Here is a 27,507-nt window from a genome sequence, read left to right as displayed (position 1 = left end):
TTAACATAAGTTATAGGCAAGCAACCTGATACTATCCTGCCCATCAGCTCATCAAGGGCCAATACTATAATAATGTAATTGGTATATGGATGAAGTATTCAATGGTTCTATTACCTTACTATAAGTCATAGACTTCTATAAGTCATAGAATATTCATCTTGTTTCATGCTAGCCAGCTAAATTCTTCTGTAGTTTCAGGATGATAAAGAGAGATGATTTCACTGCCTAATTTAACAGTCTTTTTTTGTGGCCGTTTGAAATTTTCCTAGACTCTTAATTTTGTTCAGGAACACATATAAGCAGAAAAAAAAACCTAATGCCTCTGTCTCAGTGGTGAATTGATCAAAAAGACTTTAGATTTTTAATCAACTAACTCTTAAAACTATCATTTGGTGATATCTTTTCCAACACAAATTTCCCAATGTCTATGATCATCTAATTTTTATTGTTTCCTTGCATTTTATCTTCTGCCCCAACAAACAATAAGACAAAGGCAAAATGCACAGCACAATACAAAATCAACAGAAAAGACGACAGATTTCTCTACCTATGTACCTGTTCTAAGCTTATAATATCACATCTGAATTTTTTTCTTTTACTTAAAAATATTTTATATGTATGACTGTTTCATGTGAGTGTGCAAATGTGTTCCACATGCATTTTCTGGTGCCTACAGAGACAGGAATAGGGCATGTGATCCTTCGAAACCTGAGTTACAGTCGGTTGTGAGCCTTCTTGTGGATACTGATTACAAAACCAATGTCCTCTACCTGGGCACTGTAGTCACTGAGCCATCTCTACAGCGCCACTTTTAATTTTTTCTTCATTTTCTTCATTCACTTATATATCCATAATAGTATGTATTTTTTAATATGATAATATATAATACAACACTCACAGGTATTTCTGGCTTGCAAAATAATTCTGCCTATTTGACACAAATTTTATTTCAACATGGGCATTATAATGGCAACTCTTGATTATTGACATATTTAAATTGAGAAATATCAAGGGTATTAGTAGTATACATACTGATGTGTCTTTAAGAATGTTTGCATATTGTATTCACATGCTGGATCAACGAACTGAGAACTGGTTGCCTGTCTAGACTGTGAATGATACAGACAAATAGGCTGCTGTACTAGAAGGCAAATGTAAGAAGAAGGAGGCACCTAGAAAAGCAAGCTGGATTCTCAAGTGGATTTGCTTTGCTGCTAGCATGGGAATTATATCCCAGAATTTTCAGTTTTGCACAGTGATTCTCCAGAGATCTCAGAGCCCTTCAGCCTTGAACTGGGTTACATCATTGTTCCCTGATTCTTAGACTAAAACAGCTACTGATTTTAATAGCTTTCCAGCTTACAAAGGACCATTATGAGACTATACACTGATCAGGTAATCCAATCTAATAAATCTCGTTGATTATTACATACATATTCTACCTAGTCTATTGCTCCAAAGAACCTTAACATGGGGCTTATAAAAGAATTTTCAAAAGGAGTATATGGTCCACGTGTATAGCAATGAAATCACCATACTGGAATTATTTAATTGGATATATAGGATTTTACAGGACTAAACCTAAGAAGTTTAAAAAGTACATTAATGTTCTTACAAAATAAGATATGAAATCAGCCTTCTTGCAAGAAACCACTTGTTCATCCTGGCTGCCCAGAACTGAAATAATCACACAGAAACCATATTATTTAAATCACTGCTTGGCCCATTAGCTCTAGCTTCTTATTGGCTAACTCCTACAATCTTAATTTAACCCATCTCCATTAATCTGTGCATCACCACGAGGTCATGGCCTACCAGCAAAATTTCAGCATATCTGGCGGTGGCTCCATAGCGTCTCTCTGACTTCGCCTTCTTTCTCTCAGCATTCTGTCACCTACCTATTAATAGGCCAAATCAGTTTCTTTATTCATTAATGGCAATCACAGCACACAGAGGGGACTCCCGCATCACAGCCTAACACCACCAAAGGTGCTGTATGTTGATAGAAATCACCATGTTACAATTATGAGATATCCATTATTATCTAATTTATATGAGATTTATTATTAGTAATGAGTTTATCCATTTATTAAGTTCCTTACTTTAAAGAACTAGCTAATATTTAATATACCCTTTTATATGTTTTAAATAATACTCATTTTAAGCACTGATGGTATTGCATGCCTTTTTCAAAGACTGGGCTATACTGTAATGGATAAATCAGGTCTGCATGTTCCACAGCTATTGATAAAAATGAAGAAATTGTTTCCAAGAGTTACTATAGATTTTGAATTCAGGACTTGGATATATACCATTGTGACCTATTATGCTGATTACATTAAAAGCTGTAAAGTAACATTTCATGCTAGTAATTTTCCTCTGGTGGTACCTTGTTGCTTGTTAGCCTCTCGAATGTATTTTACTACTTAGTCTATCTGGAATGGTATCACAGAATGGACAGAGATGATGCCAAGTAACCAAAGTTAGTACCTAGTTATACTATGACTTTGTTTATAGCAGAAATTTGTTTCAGTGTTACTTTTGGAACATAGGGTCTTTTTCATTCAATTGTTATTGAAGTGAGAAATTAAAATGATTAAGGTCTTAGCTAACCTGATATGCTTTTGAAAAAAATATTAAAAATAATTGATCTTTTTTTTAAAAAAATAATTGATCTTGCAGTTTATAGATCCAAGAAAAGGAAGCAAAGGAGATGTACTTAATAACTTTCTTCATCAAAATTGTTATACAGTAAAATACCATTTTCTTAAGCACAGATCATTCCTTCATATAAGAAGTTAGGATTATTGAATAACAATATAAACAATGATATCTGATATACTGGAAAATAAAGATGTGCACCATTTTTAAAGGACTTTATTTTACACTGTGTAACAAAATCCTTCTTATTGAAACATCCTTCAAACATATTGCAGTAGTTTCTTTAAAGAAAGTCTGCCATGTTCTAGATTTTAATAATGTGTAAATTTAATGTTGTTCAATTTGTAAGTTATTTTGTTTGCACATTTTAATATATTTGTCATAAAATAACTTTTATATTCTTAGTTTAAGTGTTTATATGTGCCTATTTGTGGGTATGTGTACATGCCCTCAGAGACCAGAAGAGAAAGTTGGAAGTCCTCTGAATCTGGAGTTCTGGATGGTCTTGATATGCCAGATGCAAGTCCTGGTAACCAAACTGGGGTTCTTTCGAAGAGCAGTGTGCTGTGCTTACCCACTCAGTTATCATTCCAGCCTTGGTAATTAACATTCGTGAGAATTTCTCTTCTGTTGATTGTTGTTTTCGTTACTGACTGTTCTAGTGCTATAAAGAGACATCATGACTAAGGAAATTCTTAGAAAAGAAGCATTTAATTGGACACTTTCTTGCAGTTCCAGGGGCTTAGTCCATTAATATCATGGTGAGGTGCATGGAAGAACTCAGGCAGATGAGGCGCTGGAGCATCCTGATCCGCAGCAGCAGGCAGAGGCAGAAAGAGACAGAGGGAGACAGAGACTGGGTCGGGTGTGGGCTTTGAAAACCTCAGAGTCCACTTCCAGCAGCCTATCTCCTGCAACTCGGCCACACCTACTCCAGGAACACACTTCCTAATCCTTCAAACATTTCAGCAACTGGTAATTAAGCATACAAATACATGAGCCTATGGGACGCATTGTTATTCAAACCACCACTATTGTCTTTCTTTGAACATAGTTTTGAGAAAGAGAAGAGAATATGTTGGGAATTAAGTTGTACTCATGTATAATGTTTAAGCTTGCTTCTCTGGTGCTGTGATTTTAAAAAAAAGCAGCAAGGAGAAGAAAAGAAGAAAGGGCTTATTTCATATTGTACTTGATTTTCTCCTAAGAGAGTTATACCTGCTGGCTGTCAGTACCCCAACTACTAAGGATGTTGAAGGGAGTAGCCCAAGTGTTCTGCACCTGAGAGATGAAGCAATGGCATGGAATATGGCTCTCATATGCCCCAAGTTGGTTTCTTGCTCCTCATGGAATGAAATCATCTCCTTCTACATCCCAAACCTGTTAGTGATAGAATTGTTTCGGCCAGTCTCAGAGCCTTTGGGCTTACATATTTCCAGATGTTCTGATTGTTTCAACAACTGCCTCTTAAGTCACCATTCCCACTGCAGTTGCTGCCGCCACTTTGCTTCCTGCAAAAATTTGCTGACCTTTCTCCGAAGTCAGGTTTACAACCACTCAGGTCTTACCAGTTGTTCCTCATATATTTGTACAAAATGTAATGAAGTATATGCTTATACAAAGCCCACACATGTCAACTATTTTGTTGTTAAAGTGTTCTTATGCATATGAAAATCTCCAGTAACTGTATCAGATCTTTTGGGCATAGATCAGATCCAGTGACTAATTATGAAACGTGTATACTAGGTATGACCAGTACATTGATTAATGATCTTAGTATTTATTCCATCAAATGTTGGTTATTCCCATTCAGCTTACAATAGCCACTGGTGCTGACAGCCTATCTGCTTAAGGTTTAGTTCAGATTTCTTTGAGGAATAGGTGTTACAGGCCATGTTCTTGAAAACACATATAAATATTTATTTATCTTCCTAACCTTATGTCTCAGGTGTAATATGGAGGTTTTAACAATTTTATCTTCTCAGTTTAATTCAAAAGATATTATATTTTGCTAATATATGGATGATACATGAATATTCATATGCTTTAATCTTTCCTGGAATTTCTTAGATTTGTTACACAAATTTTCAACTTGGGTCTTCTTTTCTCTCCTGGATTATACAAATTTCATCTTCATTTTGGCAATCACAAGTCAGAATTGCACAAGCACTGAATATACTTAAATCACTCCAAAGCCATTAATTATTACTTGTGGAAATTTTTAAATATCAAAACTTTGTAAAAAGTGTGAAATACCTTGATTTCCCATATATATATATATATATATATATATATATATATATGGTAAACATGAAAATACATATCTTCAAAAGTCATGTGTCGAGCTTATCAATATGAACAAGAATTAAAACCAAGTAGGAGACATCTAAGATATGTCAGTAAATGCCAGGTTTGTGAGATTCAAACTCAGAACATATTAAATGATGCAATAGACAATCTGGATCAGGAAAGAGTACAGACACTGAGAGCAAAAAATGATACAGAACCAAGGTTCATTGTTGTCTGAAATTTCTGTCCTACCTGGTTCCCGCAGTCGTTAAGTCCCAAAGAAATCACACAGAAGTCTATATTAATCAAAAACTGATTGGCCCATTAGCTCAGGCTTCTTATTAACTCTTATAACTTACATTAACCCATTATTCTTATCTGTGTTAGCCACATGGCTCAGTACCTTTTTCAGTGGCATAGTCATGTCTTGCTTCTTCTGTGTCTGGACAGGACTGTGGAGGAATGGGCTTCCTCCTTTCCAGAATTCTCCTGTCCTCATTGACCTACCTCTACTTCGTGTCTAGTTGTCCTGCCTATACTTCCTGCCTGGCTACTGACCAATCAGCATTTATTTAAAATATAATTGATAGAATACAATTGTCCCACACCAGTCCATGTTTTTTTTATTGGATTGGATTGTTTAGTCCAGAAACTAAGTAAATAATTAAACAGAATAGTTCATAACATTAGCCACCTCATGACAGCTTTACCTAGATGATAATTCCCCATCAGTTTTTCTCTTCTTAGTCTCCTGTGACTAATGGTAGTCACAGGATCAATATATTTCTATTCTGTTTATTATCTGACACAAGTTGTTTCTTCAGGTGCTGCTCTTCTATCAACTACAATTTTAATAGTTCCATAACAGGATTAACCAAACTGCATCCCATGAGCCAATAGACTGTTTTAGTAAATAAATTTCTGTTTGAGTATTATCACACCCATTTGTTTCTATATTGCTTAGTGATCATTTTATGTTACATGACATTGGTGAGTACATTGAGACTGTAGGGCCTGCAACCTTGTGTCTATATAAACTATAAAAAATAAATTAATATGCAGTAATAGAACAGATTGGACACAGTTTGAAGGCCAAATCCCACTTAAAAGTTTAAATGAACATGTGATAGGTATATAGAAACGAATGTAGAAATTGCTGCATGTATACCCATCACAGAACAAAAGAATGCCATAGAACAATACTTACAATATTATCATACTTACACAAATAACGTATTCAGAAGAAAGGTTTATAAAACTGCAAGTCCAGAAACAGGGTAAATTCTTCATCCACCTGTTTGTTTAACTACATTATGTATCACATCCTTATTATACATAAGCCAGTAATGATTTCTAATTTTAAAAAGTGTTAGGAATAATAGCAATAGTACAAATACTCATAGACTTATAATAGTTCAATTCGCAATAATTTCTTTTCTCCTTCCTCTTTTCATTTATTTGGCATTGTCTCACAGTGTTTCCCTGGCTGCATTGGAATTTCCTATATATACTAAGCTCACCTTGAACTCATACTACCTGCCTCTGCCATCTGAGTATCGGGATTAAAGGTATGCACCAACATGATATTCTTTAAAATTGTAAAAGGTATAGCCATATAATTCTTCTGGTTTTTACTTTTAGAACTTACAGTATTTAAAAATTTGCATGAAATATTTGACAGTTGATTATAAAATATGCTTTGTGTTAGATTATTTTGCCTAGCCTAAGTCGTTTGTAAATGTTCTGAGAATAATTAATTTAGCCATGGTGTGGAGTAGGTTATGTTTATTGTGTATTTTTATTCATAATATTTTTAACCTGCAGTGGGCTTATCAGGATACCATCTGGTTGTAAGCCAAAGAGCATCTGTAAGTTATTAGTGAGGAAAAAGTTTAATAATCAAAGTGCCTTTAAAAGATACTGGTGTGATACATAATGAGGTGATAAATACTGACTCAGTGGCTGCCCTTTTTTTGAGAAGTCTCAGTGGTGTGTGTGCGGGTGTGGAGTGGGAGTGATTGCATCCCATTGGGGACATTTAAAAATGTCAGGAATCATTTTCCTTGTTACAGCTTGGAAGAACGGGATGGAGAAAGGTGCTACTGTCATCACATGGATTGGGTCCAGAGAAATTTCTAAACACAGTAAAGTACAGGCACCCCACCATCTCCACCTACAACAACAAGAAGTTATTGAGAAGTTAATGGTGCAGAGGCTGAGAAATCTTTATTAAGCAAAAATCAACTGTGAAAACAGTCAACCTTGATTTTCTTGCTCAAGACCAAGATAGAAGACATCATACCTAAAACAATAACGTGATTGATGAACTTGAGAAATTGAGAGAAATTCATATATTGGTTAATAAGAGAAACAAGAATAGAAGTCAGAAGACAGACTGTGTAAGAAATTAGAATATATATAATTGCAACATGAGAGCCTTGCAGTGAACAGTAGCATGATTTATTTTGCAGACATCACTTCAGGGTCAGCTTGTGACATATCCGTTTTGTGAATTAAATAAGAGTCATACAATAATATTTTAATCCTCTCTCCTTCTCCTACTCCTCCCAGAACTTGCCTGCTCTACTCCTACCCACAGAATTTTATGGTCTTTGTCCTCTCTCTCAAAAGTGTTTGTACTGTTATTTTATTTTATTTATATCCACAAGTTTTTGCCATTATTTCTTCCTCAGTTTTCATAAATTTGTTGCAATTGTTTGTCAGAGTTTTTGACTAAGAGTCAACAGGAATTTACATGGTCTTCAGATGATAATAATTGCCAGCAAAATGAAGGAAATTTGATCATTATTATTTCCATTTTGTGGATGATAACTGTTTAACTATTTAATTAAAATATATTAATAAACTATAAAATTTATTCACACTCATGTATATCTTTATAATAAATGAATCATTGTCATTCACTGGAAAAATGTAGATGATGATTAAAAAAATCTGCACAAAGTACTGGCACAATGGATTCTGTTTACACATTTAGTACATTGTAGCCTCTGCACAAAATATTGTCATAAACCCCAAATTTAAAGTAGCATCTTTGCTGTTTTATTCTGAAGCTAATATCTATATATCTCACCAAACATTTTCAAATATTCATTTGTAGTTAAGTAAGTAAAGTTTTGTGTTTGTGGAGGTTGGATACTCAAAGGCTGCAGGATAATGGCTGTAAAGTCTGAAAAGCAAAACATATCACCCTGTCCAATAAGCATCCTCACCCAGCTCAGATCAAGTTCCACAGCCAGCAGTTTGTCACTCACGGTAATCTTCATGTTTGATGGTGACATTCTTTGTAAGCATCAAAGTTTTACAGGAATGACAAAAACCAGTCAGACATCGGCTTACCTGAGACTGGGCACGCAGAAAGATGTGACACTCCTGGCCTCTAATAAAAGGACTGGTTATTTGTCCTCCAAAGAATTCACAGCGTTTCCCCACCTTTCTCCAGTGCTGAAATGAACAGAGGATTGTTGAGGGGACTCAGAGAGATTAAAGCCCTTTATTTCTGCGTTGTTCAATTAGAGCAGCTTGGGCATATCGTTCAGTTGTCATCCGTTTGCGAAGATCATTCCGTGGAAGTGGTAACCAAATTCACCATGACACCTGATTTGTCATGGAAGATAAAAATCTAACATTGTTTGGGTCAGTTTTAGAAACCTGGTTAAAGAGGATTTCTCATCTTTTTTGATCCTTCCTTGCTTACAGAATTATGCTCCACTACAGTTCCATGAGTCATGATGACAGCATATGAAAGTTCTTCTCTTGCAAACCTGATTATCTAATTTTCCCCTAGGAATTTCTTTGATGTTGCACTGTGTAAAAGATGGTAAGAAATGTTTAAATGCACAAAGAATGTTCTTAATCTTTTATACCTGGAAAAGAAAATTCAATGCAATATTTTCTATAAAGATCGCTAAACCCTAGAAAACAACAATTTTTATTATAAACTTTTGTTTGTATTTTTTTTACAAAGAAACTCAGTCTTTGTAGCTAATGTTTACAGCACATTAATGGCTTAGCTTTTCTGTCTTCATTTATCAGTGAAATTCAATAAGCTCAAAGCCTTTGCCTATGTACTAGCAGAGAATTTTAGACTATGAAGGTATATTCCTAAGAGACGTATCATACAGTGTGTACCAAATGATTTAACAGAAGAGATATGAGTACCGTGATTGATGTGCTGGGGACTCTAGGTGCCAGTTCTAAAGCTACATCATAAGATTTTTGTAATTTATTCTAATTTAGGGCAATCTATATTAGTCAATTCAAGTATGGCTGGAAGGATATGTTAAATAAAAGTACTTGCTAATGACTAAAAATATTGAATTTGCTATGCCAGTTTTAAAACACTTAACTATAGCACATCATGCCAATTGTTCAACCAACCATGAAACAACCTGGCCAATGGAGGAGAACACATGGCTTCTGGAGATCCCAAGACTGCAATCTGGAGAAAGAAAAGGTATTCTCTACCTTCTACCCAGAAGGAGGAATAAAAGAAAAAATTGAATGAAAATTCTTGTCCTTGAACTTTGCCCTAGCTGTTATGCACACATAGGAAACAGTCAGTTCATATTTATTGCTTAATTTATTTTAAAAACAATGATATAAATAAGACTAATTGCTTAGGACTTAAATGGCCAAGATAGCAATGCTTTATGTTGAAAAATAAAAATGAGTATGGATGTCTGGGACAACCCCAGGATATTTTAAATCAAATCCTTAACGTGTATTTTAGTTCTTATACATTATAGTATCTTAATCACTAATTTCTAGCCAGTTTTTTTGGGGGGGGCACCAGCCAGATCCCAAATCATGACATGGAGACATATTATTAGCTATGGATGCTCAACCTTATCTTATGCTCATTTCTAGCTAGCTCTTATAACTTAATTTAACCAACTTCTCTTCATCTATGTTTTTGACTTGGTGTAAAAAAAAACTTTCTCTCATTCTGTATGTCCTCCTACTTTGTGTTTTGGTGGCTGGCAGCTGCCTGACTGGCTGGCCCTAGACATCTCCCTGTCTTTCTACCTTATTCTCCCTTCCCTCTCTTTCTTCCTCCTTCTTATTCTCTTTGCCCACCAGCCCCACCTATTGCTATACTCCCTAGGTATTGACCATGCTGTTCAGCTTTTTATTAGATTAATCAAATGCCATAGGCAAGCAAACCATACATCTTTACATCATTAAACAAATGAATCATTGAAAAATTTAATATATCTTTATATTGTTAAACATATATTCTACAATATTCCCTTTTTTGTATAAATATAGGTTTTAGATTTAACATAGTAAAACTGCATATAATAAGAACAGTTATCAATTAAGAATTATATTTACAATATCTAGTCCATTTATATTTGGTAAATTCGGAGAAAATATTCCATTATTTATCCTATCTTGTATCTAATTTACTTTCTATCATAACGAAGGAAAACTATGATCATAACTATCTAGTCTTCAACTCTATAAAAAAAATCCCAAATGATATATTTCCTTAATTAACACAGAGTGCAGTGTAAGCCACTTCCAAAAATATAGAAATGACAGACATATGACTGCCTGAACAGTCACTCAAGGTTCCTCTGCAATGTTGGGGCATCCATCTTTGGCCTACAGACCTAGAATGTCTGGCAGAGTTTTCTATGAAGCAGGAAGTTTGAAGGACTTATCACCTTGTCTTGGCAAAGCTCAGCAGACAATTTTCTTTGTGTCTCACTTGCCCAGTTTGTACAGCACATTGTCAACAGTCAAGGCAAGGACAGATTCTTGCCCAAATGACTAGCTTTCCCACAATGAAAGCAAACCCCATATGAAAGTTCTTTGATATCCATTGTCCCTTCTGAAGTAAATTGATGCTGATACTGCTAGGAGCAGACATGTCTCACTGTCATGACAGCCTTAGGTTATTAAACACCTTAAATGTCATAGTCTATAGGTCTCTAAAGCATTTCAAGAGCATCTATCTATCTAAAACACATCTGTTTAACTTAAAAATATGCCTAACATGACTATATGTTTGGTTATCATAGATTACCAACTATCAACCTGCATTTCTTAATTATTCATTACATTTTTTAATGAGTTGCATAAGCTCAATACCCCAAGCAAAAACAGAAAAAAATATATATACAGTATACAAAAATGTGCATCAATACCAATATAAAATATTTAAGGTTAATAGTAGTGTTTTATCCTATATTCTTATATTCTCCCCTAGACAATGACAAACATTCATAACCCACCAAATGATCAAAAACCACACCCCTATCTATTGGGAATATGGGTGTTATGTTCTCTAGTCTGTTTCCTGTTATATGGGGGGGGGAGTAATGGAATCCACAGAAGACCCTGAGAAAATTTAGATAATTGTTAATTCCTGGGAAAACTGGTTGTAACCTTTATTGTCCAGTCTCATAACAGTTCCCATGCAAAAGAATCAGTATAGACATATTTTATAATTTTTTTTCTGGTTTATTTATTTATTTATTCATATAGCCAAGATTTTCAGGTCTTCCCTGGTCAAACATGATCTCTGCTAACTTTGAAAGCCCCTACAGCTTTTTCTTTCCTTTAGTAGCAAGCTCATAACCTCACCCCAAAACAATACATTTTCTGAATTCCATTTTGAAGTTAAGACATTCCTAAAGTATCTAGGCTGGTATAATTCAGCAGCCCCCTTTACAATCCCATGCCTCCCAGCAGCTGCCATATTCTCTCATCAGCATACAAAATATTCAAAGTCAGCACAGCACCATACAGGAACCAGACTCCTTATGTATTTTCCATCTTTACTTGGCTTTTCCCTTTTATATTGGTTTATTCTGTCTTTAAGGACTAACTTCATTATTTTACACTATATTTTCTATGACTGTCTATGCCCATTTTCTATTCTTTCTGAAATCCATACACACTTTTAAATACACTGTAACTTGCTGCTTTTTCTAATTTGAACCTGTCTTTACTATGTATTGTAGTCTTTTCTGACAACATTAGTCAAACCTTAAACTGTTAAGTAGCTTTGTACCCTGCTCAGGTCCATGAAAGGCCAAGTTTAAGCCCCTCAAACATAGCTAAGAGTTGTGTTGACTGGGAAATGCATCTAACTAAGAGCTGTATTTAACTGCCCTGCTCTAGAAAGCTAGTGCCCATACAGTAGCAGGCATTTTTACGTAGCTTGCAGTTTCTAAGTGTGCCAGCTAAGTGCTTGATAAATGGTAGAGCCTCTTAAAGGAGCCATGTGCATTTTATTGGTTTATTTTCCTTTCCTCTTTTTTTTTTTTTTTTTAGCTTTCTCATAGCCTAAGAGGAAACTTGGGCCCTATATTGGAATGGTATTAATTATCTGCTCACCCTACTTGAAAATAACAATAAGAATACCCTACTTAGTAATCTCAGCTAGATTTCCCTAAACAGAAGTACATACTTTTATGTTTCTAGAGGATTTTTAAAATTTATTTATTGATTGATTGATCGATTGAGTTTTATTGAGCTCTACATTATTCTCTGCTCCCCTCCCTGCCTCTTCCCTCCCCTTCAACCCTCTCCCAGATCCCCACGCTCCCAATTTACTCAGGAGATCTTGTCTTTTTCTACTTCCCTTGTAGATTAGATCTATGTATGTTTCTCTTAGGGTCTAGATTCTCTGGGATTGTGATTTGTGGGCTGGTTTTCAAATTAAATTTAGTACTTAAATATTTCTATGAATTTCCAATTTATTTCAGTTTTATTTGCTTTTAATTTATAAAATATATTAATATTAGTAACTAATATAGTATTTATACATAGTATATATAATATGAAAACAATTATGTTTTTGTCTCTACAAACTTTAGTTTTGGATTGTGTACATATATTGTATTTTCCTTTAACTTTTTACCTGTTATATCAATTCCCCTTTGGTTTGCTGTTCAGAATATCGCTGAGACATGTCTCTCACTACCTGATTAGTTTAGCTTTATGATCTGTTTTTGTTTCTGTATCATTCAATGTATCAGAGCAAAAGCAACAACAAAAATAAATCACCAACAAGTAATATGCTTTCTAAGGCCAATAGAGAGGATTCAGGGATTACCCACCATTCAGAATAATCTTCACTCCTGATTTCCTCTATTACTAGTGTGCATAATTGAAAATTCCCTGCCTGTCACATGCCTTTTTTTTCTCAAAAGAGCCATAAAAACCTCCAGCCATTAGAGAAACTGAATGAGTGAAATCAAGAAAAAAGAATTTTGAACTATTAGGGCAAGCATCATTAGGAAGTGCTTTCAAACTCCAGAGTCATGGCTGGCTGTGGAGTAAGTTCTTTGATTTCCTTTGCCGTTAACACACACGATACGATATTTTAAAAACAACAATTCCATTTGGAAGGTCTGCTGCTATCACAAGCACTCAGAACAGAGAATGGAAATAGGATACCCACGGCGCTCTGCTTCCTCTTACTGATTTCATGTAATGACCTTGCAGTTATTAAATATAGGCTAGCTTGCACTCCCAGACCTTAAGCAACCCCTTTTTAAAAGTGATCATTTACTCCCCAACATTTCTACTAAAATTTGATGCTTAAAGATCACTTAATGGCGGCAACCAATTTATCCCTGTCCCTTGGGTGGTCCCTAGGGGCAGGTCTTTTTTTTTTTTTTTTCCTGTTTCAATACAACTACAAAATGTTTCCAGGCTTTGTGAACTTGGTTATACAAGAAGGTTATGGCAACAAAGACTGTTTTCTTTGGAAAATCGTAGCAAAGTGCTGACCTTCCTTAAGCATACAGCAATCTGAAAAACCTAAGAGGCCAGATGCTTAACGCAGTGAGAACCAGTGCCAAATTCTAGAACCAGAGGCATGAGTTAAACCATGGCGTGCAATGGACCAAGCAAAAAGGGAACAGAACTTCACTCCACTTGTCTCATGTTCTGCAGTCTGGATTCAAAGCAAAATTCTTTTGTTAATTCTAAGGTATTTTCTGGAGACTATGACCTAGTGATGGCTTTTTAAGTCTCGTGCATAAGAAAAAATAATGGAGCCAAGCCAGGAGACTTGATGAGGAGCAAGAGCTCATTAGATGCCAGGATCCAGGATGATCCCAGAAGCCTCTGTGCTAAATATCAAGGTATCTGATCCAAGGAAGACAAGAAATTCATGTGATAGGAAACAATGGTCGATCACTATTCACTTCAGGACATAAACACAAGATAACAATTATTTATTGAAAAGGGTGTGTTTTCTAAGCTTGCAGAATACCCAAGATGGGTGATGTTTCCTGAGAGTAGGTAAAGAATAAAGAGGAGACCCTCTGTGATAATCAGAACCCAGAGATGTCATTACCAAAAGCAGCAGTCTCTACCTACAAGAATGCACTAGCAACTGCTCTCCAAACCTGCAGGCATATTCCATTTTTGTTCATTTTATTTTTAAAGCTCTCTGCACGCACCTGTTCTGAACATATATACAATACAAGCTACAAGAGTCAATGTTTGTGGTTACTGTTTTCGCTATACCCAGATTTTACTGAAATTTTGTACACATAAATATTTCATAGGAATCAGACTTGGAATACATCAAATAATGTTCTAGAATTCACAGAATCATTTTCCCATTACTGAGCATTTATTCAAATTTCTACTCTATATTTTCACTATGTTACATTTTGCTAGTAGAATGTGAATTATGTCGGCTAGTGTACAGTATTTTTTCACATGTGAAATGTTTGTAGGGTCCATCTTCAAAAAGAAACTGTGGACACAAAGTCACCTGGTAGCTTCAGGGTGCATTCACACCATGCAGTCATAAAAAAATTAGAAAGAAAAATCAATTTTTTTTCTATTGTTTCAGTTTCCTACTGAGTAAAGGTTTCTTCATGCTGAGAAAAAAATGAAACAAACCCTGATAAGTAAGAGTTCGGGTGTTAGTGATTCTGCTGGTAATTATCTATCTACCCTTTAAGAGAGGTCAAGTTCTCGAGGAGCTTAGGGAATTGCAAAATAGATTGCTAAATGTCTTAGTCTAGAAAAACTTGTAGGGAGATAATAAAGGACTGGGAATAAATACCAGGTTCCCTGACAAAAGTGGGAGTGAATGTTTGTTACTTTTAAAAACTAGAAATCAAGTAACTTGGTACTGACACAAGCCTTGGTGTTGGAAAGATCATAATGAGGTTTTCTGCCTGATGCATGTGCGTATATGTACACAAATGCACACACACTTAAGCTCATATCTTTTCTAACAGTGATTTGCAATCTGCTGCAACTTTGCTTCAGTCTGGAGCGAGAGAGCAACTCTCATGGAACTTGTCAGTCACGTGACTCAGGGAGAGAGCTCTGTGGGACATTAGGTGCAAGGATAAGGTCTATCAAGAATACGTTGCAGTCAAGTGTATTGGGGCACATGATCTCCCTCTAGCAATGAAAAGTATCTGGCAACAAAAAAACATACTTAGAACATTTTAATTCTATCATTAAAATAAAATCTATTTTGAGTACTTTCTTTCTGTTAGGCCTTCCAGTACGACTTGGAGATTTAACTGGGATCTAAGGAGGCCCAGTTTGTACCTCAGAAAGTACATTCTAGAATGGAATGTATTTTATAAACCAATAATAATAATACTCACCATTCACTCGTGTTAAAAGGTAGTAAAGATAATTGTAAAAGATACCAGTTTTGCCTTTGTAAAATAACTGAAGACAAGATTGACAGTCTCATGAAGATAAACAGCTACAGATATCAACCTAGAAATAGGTGTAATCTGCTTAAGAAGGAATTCTCAAACAATCTAAATGTGGGCCAGAGAGTTCATAGTAAGTTTCCTATCTCTTTAAATTACCTACCTCTTCTCAGTGACATATTCATGATATAGGCAAGCGGTAGGTCCAACAAATGAAGCCGGTATCTTACAAATGCCTTTGGATATGCACCACCTTTAAGTTTGTAACTGACTTCTCCAATAGAAAGGAAGTAGAGCCATGCAAATACCCTAGCTCTTAGATCGAAATCAACTGATCATATTTTCGTATATTAAGAAATAGTTTGTTTTCTGTATTGATAGCACTTTCACAAACATGGTGATGGTTCTTAAGATTTAATGGACTTTCGGGGGGGGGGGGGGGAGTGGTGAGCGCCAGGTCCACACAATGACACAGTACAAGAAGGAACATATTTTGTTTTCCCAGAAAAAAAAAAAAGAATTATGGCAGGAACCCGAGTGGCTACGGTGGGCAGATGAGCCTGTTTTCAGCAAAAAGGCGAAAACTACTAAGATGATTGTGCCGAGGCTTGAGTGTTGAGCCCAACCAGATGTGAGCGAGTGTTTGGAACGGGAAGACAATAAGGAGAAAAGACAAGGGATCCAGCTGTAACCTGATTTTGTTATAAAAGACAATACGATCACAAAATTTTATTTTAAAAAAGGCAAACAAGCAACAACAGTAAAAGAAATATTTGCTTCTGGAAGCTTCCACAGCATCTTTCAGCACTGTGAAAGCTAAACAGCAGAGAATGAAACTTCAGTATGAGTATGAGAGTGGTTTCTTCATGTTTTGTGACTCAGAACATGGTGTCTTCAGAGCAGGCATTCACCCCCAAGTTCTGAAGGGAAACCAAGAACAATGGCAGTAGCCTGGAATGTAGGTGGCTATAGAGGAATTAACTGGCTAACATCTCCAAAGTAGCCCATTCTTGGCACAAGCTTTTTATTATTATTATTAGCTAGTTTTTGGTGTCTAGTAAATACAGAGTTGCCCCACAATAGAGTAATTTCATTTTAGTAACTCCTGTCTCTCTCTCTCTCTCTCTCTCTCTCTCTCTCTCTTTGTCTCTCTCTCTTTCTCTCTCTCTTTCTCTCTCTCTCTCTCTCTCTCTCTCTGTGTGTGTGTGTGTGTGTGTGTGTGTGTGCGTGTGTATGTGTGTGTGTCTAGGAATCTTCCACTGTGGTAAGTTTCCATATGACTCTTTCAAAAAAAAATCTGTAGTGGTATTTAAACCTCCTTGTATTCTCCCCTTGACATGCCCCCACCCCCCATTTTGTACCAGTTTGTATTTGCACAACCGGTAAGTAAATATCCCCCTACCTCAATTTGCCTTCACTTGGTTTTATTGATATTGACATTAGCCATTCTGATTGGGGTTAGATGAAGGCCCTCACTTGGTTTTATTGATGCTCCCCATTCTGATTAAGATAAGATGAAATTTTATGCATTTCTCTGATGGCTAAAGAGGTTAGATACTTTTTAAAAATTTCTCAGCTGTTTGTATTTCATTGTTTTTCTTTCATAAGAACTTTATTTTTCTTTTTAAAACTTTGATTTAATCATACATGAAAATTTAATCATACATGAAAGCTTCATGTATGATTACTACACACCTCTGTTATATAATTTGAGAACTCTTGGTTTAATTCCATGATTCCTTTTTTAAATTAGGTTGTTTGTTTTCTTTGTGTTTAATTTTTTGAGTTTCTTGCATATATTCTACATGCTAACTCACTGTTGATGTATAGCTGACAAGGAGTTTTTCCTATTTTATGTACTACCTCTTTAATGGGGTGATGGTGTTCTTTATTTAGTTTCATGAGGCCTTATTAATTATTCATTGTAAAGGCTGGACTATGGGGGTTCTGTTCAGAAAGTCCATTCTTGTGACAATGAGTTCTACTGCATTGCCTAGTTTTTCTCATCCGTCAAACTGAAGGTATCATGTCTTATCTCAAAGTCCTTAATATATTTGGAGTTGAGTTTATGCAAGGTAAGGAAAAAGGAGATATATTTTTGCCGTGCACAGCGTCCCCATGTCTGCGCTCAGTACGCTATTACCCAGTTCGCAAGCGTCAGGCAAGGGGGCTGGAGGTTAAAATACTCAGACACACACAGACAGAGAGACAGAGACACGGGTCATCCTTGAATTCCCCAAGAATGCCCCCTTTATTGTGTTCAGGGGCAGATTGTATAGAGATAGCCACGCCCCAGCCAAACCCACCAGAAACCACTCTCCTGCCATGAGGAACTCCTGAGGTTCTCTGAGCTCAGAGCAGCTGCAGGCACTCAGATCAGGGGAAAACAAGTTGTTTACAAGAAATTCAGGATCGGGGGTCTCACTGCTCCCAATTTTCCACATGTAGCTCTCCAGTCTTTCCAGCACCATTTGTTAATGATACTGTCATTTCTTGAATAGGTATTGTTGGTTTTTTTGCCAAAAATCAGGTGACTTTTCTCACAGAAGACCAGTTTTCCATAGTAACAGAAAGTAATATTAGTGCTGACAAAGAAGAAAGCAGCCAGTCATTCTGGCAAACTGTGCCTATAAATCACGATTATGACCAGCATGACAAGACATGCCTGGGCATGCAATTGTGGTCCTCTACGATTTGCGTGGGGGTGGAAGAGTGATTTTCTATCTTGAGAGTAACCAACAGTGATGTGATTGGACTTCGGGACAACTCAAAGTGAGGGAACTCATGTCTGAGACTGGCAATCTATCCCAAACCAGGGTGTAGTGAGGGCATATACCTTAGAGGAGAACCCACTAACACTAATTTAACAGACAAACATAATAGTATATGTTAGACAATTAGTAAATAATTTTAAAACTAATATCCAAATTTTTTCCAGATGATTTTATTGCTTTTCATATCTTTCTACCAAATGGGGAAAAATGTGTGCTTTAGAAAGAAAAATTTTATTTTCATATTTTCAATGTTTTTATAAAACTTGCTAAGTAAAACCATCTATAATTATATATCTCTTTTTATGATAACTCTGAGATCTTACAAATGATAGCACCTAATTGCCAGTGGAAAAGATGCTCACACTTGAACTTGAGTTTGTAGCTCAAGACTGAGTCTCCATTCCCTTCTGTTGTGAAGCAGCTTCTAAATGAGTCATAGGACACTTAAATTCTGTGAAATAAAATATCTTCTGCCACACTGACTGTGAGACCAATAATGTTTATTTAATTTATAATCTGTTCATTTGTACTCATTTCATTGTTGCTCAACAAATAATAATTCTGTATTGAGATTTGGATCTGTTGGTTTTATTTAAACAAGACTACTCAATATGGAGACATTATCGGTAAGTATGTTGCCCACCATCAGATTCTTGCCATGTTAATTCAGACCGATTTGCTGATGGAATGCTATTATATTCTGTACCATATCCTGTGGGAGACATAATGTAAAGGGATGAACAGTCCAGAAACCCTACCTGACCCAGTATCATGCATATATGATTGTGATAAAGATTGAGTGGCATAATATTTGAAGATATTAGGTAAGTTCATGGCATATATAACTCTAAGGCTTCAGCTGCCACTAATCACAGTGCCTCTATTCTGTGCAATGTTGGGACTATTTAACATACTGTACCAAAAAGAGAGCAAACATTTTCTGCAGTTTCACTTACTGACTGGCCAGGTATTGGCATGTTTTAACCCAATTTATTATAATTAAAGCACTATTTTGAAGGGACTGTTAAACCCCTATTTTTATGGGTTTTAATGATAAGCATTCACAATTCAAATAGGAAGTTGTAAGCTACATTATAAATCAAGGATCCTGGTTATAAAGAAGAAAAACATATATATGTTTATATATGTGCATATACATATACAAAACCACAATCATTTTCCACACATTCATGTACTTATGTGTATATAAATAAAGTTCCAGTTAAGAAAGTCATGTTTCAGTTCTTTTCTCCCTTTCTGCTGCTTTTGTGACCCACAAATAAATCTTTGAGACTTTCTTACTTGGAAGTTCTGAGTTAGAAGGTACTAATTTAGTTACTTGGACATTTACAAAATTTTAAAGTATTTTACCTTTTGAAAACCTGATACATAAGTACTTCATCGACATCAGCCCTGCCCCTCCTTTCCCCTTCCTTTCCTTCCATGTTTTCAAAATATCCATCTTTTCTTTTTTTATTTTCATCACATGTGTGCATATGTGTGTGTGTGTGTGTGTGTACATATGTGTATATATAACCTACTGAGTCCAATCAGAATTGATCATTTGTACATGTGTTCAGGGATGACCACTTGGAACCGAACAAAATATACAGGAGCTTCTTCTAGGCATAAAGATTTTCTCCTGCTCTCAGCAGACATTGGCCACCTGTGACTCTTGATCTAAAGAAAGGCCATGAAAACTTCGTCACCTCCGTGCAGGCACATCACCTAGTACTGTCATTATGTCAGTCTCCTTCAGACAAGCATATGGTTGAGATTTCATGGCTGCAGCTTCACTATCATCTAGATGACAATATCAAGCATCTGGCCGTCTGGTCTCCCATATCTTATAAACTCCACCACTTCCCCGTTTGCACAGTTTTCCCCGAAATTTGCAGGTAGGAATTTTGCTCCAGGTGCATTAGTTGAGGCCAGGCTTATTCTCTGCGTTTTGAGAAGTTGGGGGTCTCTGTGATAATTTCCATGTATTGCCAATGGAATATTCTTTGATCAGGGATGAGAGCTACATGTTTCTGTGGGTAGAAGGGTAAGTACTTAGGACATAATTAGAAATTGCACTGGAATTTTTGAGGAAAATGGCAGTAGTGGTTTCAACTGCCAGACCTATAAAACCTACAGTGTTAGATAGTTGGCTGGGTTTAGAGAACAGGCAAGAATTCCCACCCTTTGAGTGGGCCTTAGTTTACTTAGATAGTTATTGGTGAGTTCCGGGATAAAGGTGCCACTACAGCACCATTGTGGATATTTTGTTGGTGGTCATTCTGGTTTGTTGATTCTATTCTTGGGCAGGACGACTGATTGCTCCTCTTCCATGGAAGCTTAAATGTCACCTTCTGATACTATGAGAGGCACTCTTCAGGCAGGAGATTTTCAGATTAGTTTTTCAAAGTCCTATGTTCAAAGTGTCTAGTTTCTTCAAGCATTATGTTCTTACTTTCAAGTTCTGGTGGATAACTGAGGGCAATTGTAATAGCCCCTACTTATTTGGGAAGATACTGTTTTCCTCTGACCAACAATTAAACTGGTGTTTACCACGCCTGGCACTGGGATTTTGATTACAAAGTACTCTTGGGAAGAACACTATCACCCCATGAGGCATGATTCTATCACACACCCACCCCCCACCCCCACATGCATGTGTTTGTGTGTATACACATACTAGTACATATATCAGTCAATAAGTAGCTGTTCGAAAGAATATACTGACAATAGGATTAAATAAAATACAGCAATTTTCAGGTACCTTTACTTCCATGTTTTTCTTTAAAAGTACACAGTGAATTTAAAAAGTTTCCAGAGAGGAAAAAAAATCAATGTAAATTGAAACTCACTTTTAATAATTTGATGCCATTTTAAAATAATTTAGTAAAGTTTAATTAAAATTTTTTGTATATCATATATTATGGTCATATTATTTTTCTCCTCCAACTCCTCCCAAGTGTTTACCACCTTTCTATTCACCCAATTTCATGATTTTTTTTCTCTCTTTCTCAAGGAAAGCAAAACCAAAAATGAAGAAGAAAAAATAAATTTAAAAGTACACACACAAAAACAAACAAACAAAAATTCCACCATAATAATGTAAACCATGGAGTCTGTTTTGTGTTGGCTAGCTACGCCAAGGCATGGAGCCTGCTCTTGAGTGTGGTTGGATATTCCACCAAAAAAACTCATTTTTCTTTTTCCAGTATGTATCATTTGTAAATAGCTTCTTGGTTGGGGATGGGACTTCCTTTTCTCAGTGCTAAGACTTTATCTAATTTGAACCTGTGTAGGTTTTGTGTGTGTTGCTATAGTCTCTGTGAGTTCATGTGTGTACTGTTTCTGTTGTCGCTGGAAGGCACTGTTTCCTTGGAATTACACACTACCTCTGCCTCTAAGAATTTCTTTGCCCACTCTTCTACTGAGATCCTTGAGCCTTGAACAGGGGGTGTTCTTGAAAATACCTATTTAGAGTTGAGTACTCTAAACTCTTCACTCTTTGCACATTGTCCATTTGTAGGTCTCTGTGTAAATTATCATCTACTGTGAGAAGAAATTTCCTGTTGAGCATTAGTGATGCTTTGTTCTGTAAGCATGACAATATGTTATTAGAAGCCAGATTTTGATATCTTCCTGTCTTAGTTACTTTTCTATTGCTGTAAAGAGACACCATAACCATGGTAACTTGTAGAAGAAAGTTTTGGGGGGCTTACAATTAATAATCATGGCAGGGAACTTGTCAGCAGGAAAGCTTTACACTGGAGCAGGAGGTGAGAGCCTACATCCTTATCCACAAACAGTACACAGAGAGCACTAACTCAGAAGGATGTTGACTGAAATCTTTAAGCCTGTTCCCTGTGACACACATCCTCCAACAAGGCCACACCTCTTAATTCTTCCTGAACAATTCCACCAATGGGGAGCTCATCATTCAAACAGATGAGCCTAGGGAGGGTGATTCTTATTCTAACCACCATAGTTTCTTTAGCAGAATAAAAGTAGTAGATTTCCCCTTCATTAGCTGCTATTGCCACCACTGCTGTCTTGGTGGTTTTCTGTGTTACTGAGCTCATATTCAAATATTTTGGCCCCTTTCTATTTAAGTAAATACTTATAGGTATAGTCTCATCTTGTTCTTCATAAGTGATAATGTGTATGAACTAAAATTAAAGGAAGCATTAACTAATGCTTTTTTTATCAACTTATAATGTATTCCTTTTCCTATCACTCAACTAAATTCATCTGTCCTGTTAATTATACAGATAGGAAATCGTACCACAGCCTCCTTAGATATGGTACTCAAAACCTTACCTCCTTGGCCACTAGAATACAACTCATAACTGTGTACTAATATTCTTGTACTCATTTTTCAAAATTGGTATCTATTCATTATGCATACTTTGTGTTGTGTTCAATATAGACTTTTTTTTATTTAAGTCAATTCACTTTTACTATATTCATCCTGTTTTCTCCACGCTATCCCTCTGATTACTATTTGATTTCATATCTTAATAGATTCCCAAATCAGGAAGCATGAATTTGTAGATATCTTCACTTGTTATTACCTCTGTGATATCCACTAGTGGCTTATTCTTTATGACTCTAACATATAAATCTCCAAAAACCTTGAGTTTTCATGGATAATTAGGAAGATTAAAAAATAAAATTGAAATATTTTGTATATAATGGTTAATATGGTTATATATCAATAAATTCTTTCCTAAATTATTAGCATGGTATTTGGTTATTCTTTTTGTGGGAAAAAATGGGAAGATCTTTTAATAATGATGTAGTAAACCATTCTGCCTCAAAGAAACATGATACCAGCAAAAAAACCCATTCACCACATGTGCTGGTTACATTCTGTCAACTTGTATGAGGCAGGTTCATCTCAGAAGAGGAAACCTCAACTGAGAAAATACCTCTCTTTGGTTGGCCAGAAGGCAAGCATATACAGCATTTTAAGTTACTTTTTGATGCAGAAAAGATCAGTCCATTGTGGGCAATGCCAACCCAGAGTAGGTGGTCCTTGGTTCTATAAGAAAGCAGGTTGAGCTAGCCATGGAGAGCAAGCCAGTAAGCAGCATTCATCCATGTCTTCTGCTTCCGTTCCTGCTACCAAGTTCCTGCCTTGGTTTCTCTTTATGACAGACTACAAAGTTATAAGGCAAAATAAACCATCTACTACCATTTTGCATCTAGTTTTTGTGTTCATCACAGCAAAAGAAAACAAATGATGAAACCAAGTTGCCTGGTGGATAATGATGGTGATACATTATTATATTTTTAAGTGGGAAACCCAAGCCACTGACTTGCTATGCACAATCTAAAAACAAGATGGCAGGGAGCCATTAACAGTATATTATCCTAAATATAATATTTAAGAGTCATGCTTATACTATTTGGTTCTCATTTGAATTGTAGGTCTGGCATCTAGTCTAAAAAATTTCACAGAAGTTTGCCTTTATTCAGTGAACACTGGTCTTTTTCTCTAAGGAGAAAAGCAAATGTTTAGAGAAACCCAACTTAAGTTCTCCCACTGATATAATTTCATATGGAATGTGTGTATGGAAATAGTGCTAACTAGTTAAATTCACAGGAATTCAGAATACTCCCTGCCAAATACAGAATACTGAGTAATACTGCGGCTTAATATACTCTCCCCTAAATTTCAAAATGAGACTATATTATACTGAACATTAGAATTAGCTCCAGAACTTCTTATAACCCCATGCAGGGTCAGACCACACCTGAGGCCACTTGTATAAGCAACAGTGATATAAAGTGTTCCTGTAATGATCCCACTGTGTATCCAAGGCAGAGAATCTAAGATAGCATAGACCTAGCTATCTCAATCCTATTTTACAAGTATTAAGAATAAAACTTGGGACAAAACAAAGGAAAGAATGTTCCAGAAAGTCCCCAGGGGAGGATTTCAGAACCAACCCTTTCATAAATGCTTCTGTAAAATCTAAAGGCATTAATTTTTTTCAAGAAATAATTGGTGGGTAGCAAGGTGACTTTAATACAGGTTTCACATGATGTCAGCCTCACCCTATGCCACTACTTTCAAAGATGACAGAATCATCTGCTTCCATTTTTCCACTGATAGAAACCTTATGTCAGAAATGACTCTTGAGAACTTGAGCTTCATTTAACCATAAACATAGGAAATGACAAGCAATTCTGATGGATGTCTAAGAAAAGCCGAACCGCTAGGTGCTGCTTTCATTGGCCTCGGTGCAAGTATCTAAGGATTTGCTTGCGCCTCTTGGTATCTGATGGGCCACTGTCAAAGACTCTGAAGATGTGTGCAAGTGCTGTGGACGCCATCTGCCGCTAGTTAACTTGGCTGGTTTTCGGAAAGTGCTAATGAGGCCAAGGTTGTGGGTTTGGCCAGTTAAATTTCTCTGTTCCAGAGCCACAGACTTTACCGCTAGTTTTGGCCAGCTGTCCCCAAATATGTGCCCCCTCAGTCACAAAGACTGGGTGAGAAAGTACAGATGAACCAGTTAAAAAGTGTCACTACAGATGCAAAACACAACTCAAAACACATCTGAGTATGAACACCCTGCACCATGTGCATCTGCGAAGCCTAACATGCTACTTCATCCAAGTTTGCTCTCACCGGAGGCCATTTCAGTACACTGAGAGAAGGTGGCACCACATTCTGCCCTGTAGCCTAGAGGGACTTCATGTTCTTTATGTATTGGAGAGATGACCATGCAACCCATTGAGAATGGTAATGACAATTGCTTAGCACAGAGTTTTATTACTACAGAGGGAACATTTGCCATAGGTCATTGCCTCCTTCTCTCTTCAGCTCAGATTTAGAGATTATATGACTTCAAGGATAGCTTCAGCAAATGAATTTTGATCCACCTTTTATGGATAAACTCCAGAATTCCATCTCTTTAAATCAGGGCTTGGTTCAGTGTCTTCTTCTATCCCATCCCCCATGTTTTTGCAGGACTCTCTTCACTTTGACTCTCTAGTAGTGTGCTAAATTTAATCACCATCTTCTAGAACAAACAAACTCTTCCAAAGTGTGTAGAAGTTTCACACAGCCAACTGTGTTTTAGTGAGTTGCTAATGTTCCAGATACTTATTTTTGTTACTTAACTAACAATCTCAAATCCTAAGATTCATATAAGATAGGGGAACATAGTGGGATTTATGCTACACAAATACTCAAATTTGTTTATGTGTATGCGTGTGTGTGTATGTGTGAAATTTAAAAAAGAAATCAAGATACTGACTGACTTTGAAAATTCTCCTAAAATAAATTTGTCCTATGGTCTTAAAAGGTTGAACATACTGATACATCTTTGCAAATTTCCCTACTAAATTATACAGCAACATCAAATGACAACAAAATATTATTATGTTTACCCAGAATTCTAAAGTAAGAAGTAATGAAGCTGCCATTAAGCATTAATTTCCAAAGGAGGTTGGCCTTACTTCTTTGCCATCTTCTAGAGTTTCATTTGTAAAAAAAGGAAATCCAGCTAAATTGACTGTTTATTATTATGTATGCCCAATTCACAAAGCTATTTCTCAACTGAATCTTGTTTAGTTTTGATGGATAATGTGCTCACAATGTTAACTGAGAAGTGCAAACTGAGAGTATGCAGTGAAAAATAAGTTTGCAACTTGATACACAATCCTGCTTTAAAATAAACATAAAACTAGCACATTATACGATTAATAGGTTTTTCAGTTATGAACAAAACACACGAGCTCATTAACGTATACCGGATACTTCAACTAATTTCTTGGGTGACCCACTCTCATCATTCACATTTATTATAGCAAATATTTATGAAGATTACACTGTGTTTGGTTGTTCTGGTCATGAGAAGTTTATTTCCTTCTATGAGTGATGCAACATGACACATGGCCTGAGTTCTACAGTAAAGATATATACAAGGAAAATGATGGCCTAACCATGCCATGGAATATGATAAGGAGACCTTGAAAATGATGAAGCTTGTAGTGTACAATTTTTTTATGTTCAGATGCAAATTCAGTTTCATATGCTAGAGGTTGCCACTGAACCCTTAAAATAGGCCACTCATCTTCCCTATGATGCCGGATCAGTTCCTGACTAGCAGAGAACACAGATGGACTGTGCTTTGTCGATGTGATGATTACCAAGCCATTTTAGATAACGTTCAAGTGGGCATGCACATCTAATCAACTATTTACTTCCTGGTTAATAAAAAATACAATTTACACCAAATACTTTATCAGCAGCTGTTCTCAGATGAGTTGACTGTAGATCTAATCAGCATCTAATCTGTGCTGTTGTTTAGAGTCCATAGTCACAATTTCTGACTTCATTTTCAGCTCTGTTCGATTTCCTTATTTAAGTGCTGTCTCTCCATCTTTTTTCTTATTGCCCACACCTTCAAAAATAAACTTGTCTACAGCCCTGGCTTCAGTGATCACATTAAAAAACAGTGCAGAGATCTACATATCTAAACAAGATCTTGCTGTGAACCTTACAGTAAAATATGGGACCCTGAGTTTTTCACATCCTCTTGCACATCCATAAGTGATTTCAGTTTAAGGAGTCCAGAAAGGGACTTTTCACTATGCTCCATAATCATGGTTATGTGGTGGGGTGCATGCGTGTGTGTGTGTGTGTGTGTGTGTGTGTGTGTGTGCTACCAAATAAAGCTTGCCTGAAGATCAGAGTGCAGAGTTAGCCACTATTTAACCATAGAGGTCAGGCAATGGTTGTACACGCAAATCCCAACATTTGGTAGGCAGAGGCAGATGGATCTCTGTGTGTTCAAGGCAACCCTGGACTATTCTAGATCTATCCAATCTCAAAGTGAAAGAGTCAGACCACCTGTGGTGGCTCACACCTCTAATCCCTGTACTTGCCAGGTGGAGACAGGAAGGGATATGCTGTGTGGAGAGAGGAATATAAGGTGAGAGGGGACAGGAGCTGAAGGTATTCAGTCTGAGGACTTGTAGAGACAGGATACCCCATTCATTCTGAAAATTCATGGAGACAGGGTCTGTCCCACTTTGGTCTGAGGATTCAGTAGAGGTAAAGGGTCTCTCTAGTGGCTGGCTCCGTTACTTCTCCG

The sequence above is a fragment of the Microtus oregoni genome, unplaced genomic scaffold, assembly GCF_018167655.1.
Source record: "Microtus oregoni isolate MIOR12 unplaced genomic scaffold, Mior012 000141F_ref0000236, whole genome shotgun sequence".
Taxonomy (NCBI): domain Eukaryota; kingdom Metazoa; phylum Chordata; class Mammalia; order Rodentia; family Cricetidae; genus Microtus; species Microtus oregoni.
This window is presented reverse-complemented; position numbering follows the sequence as displayed.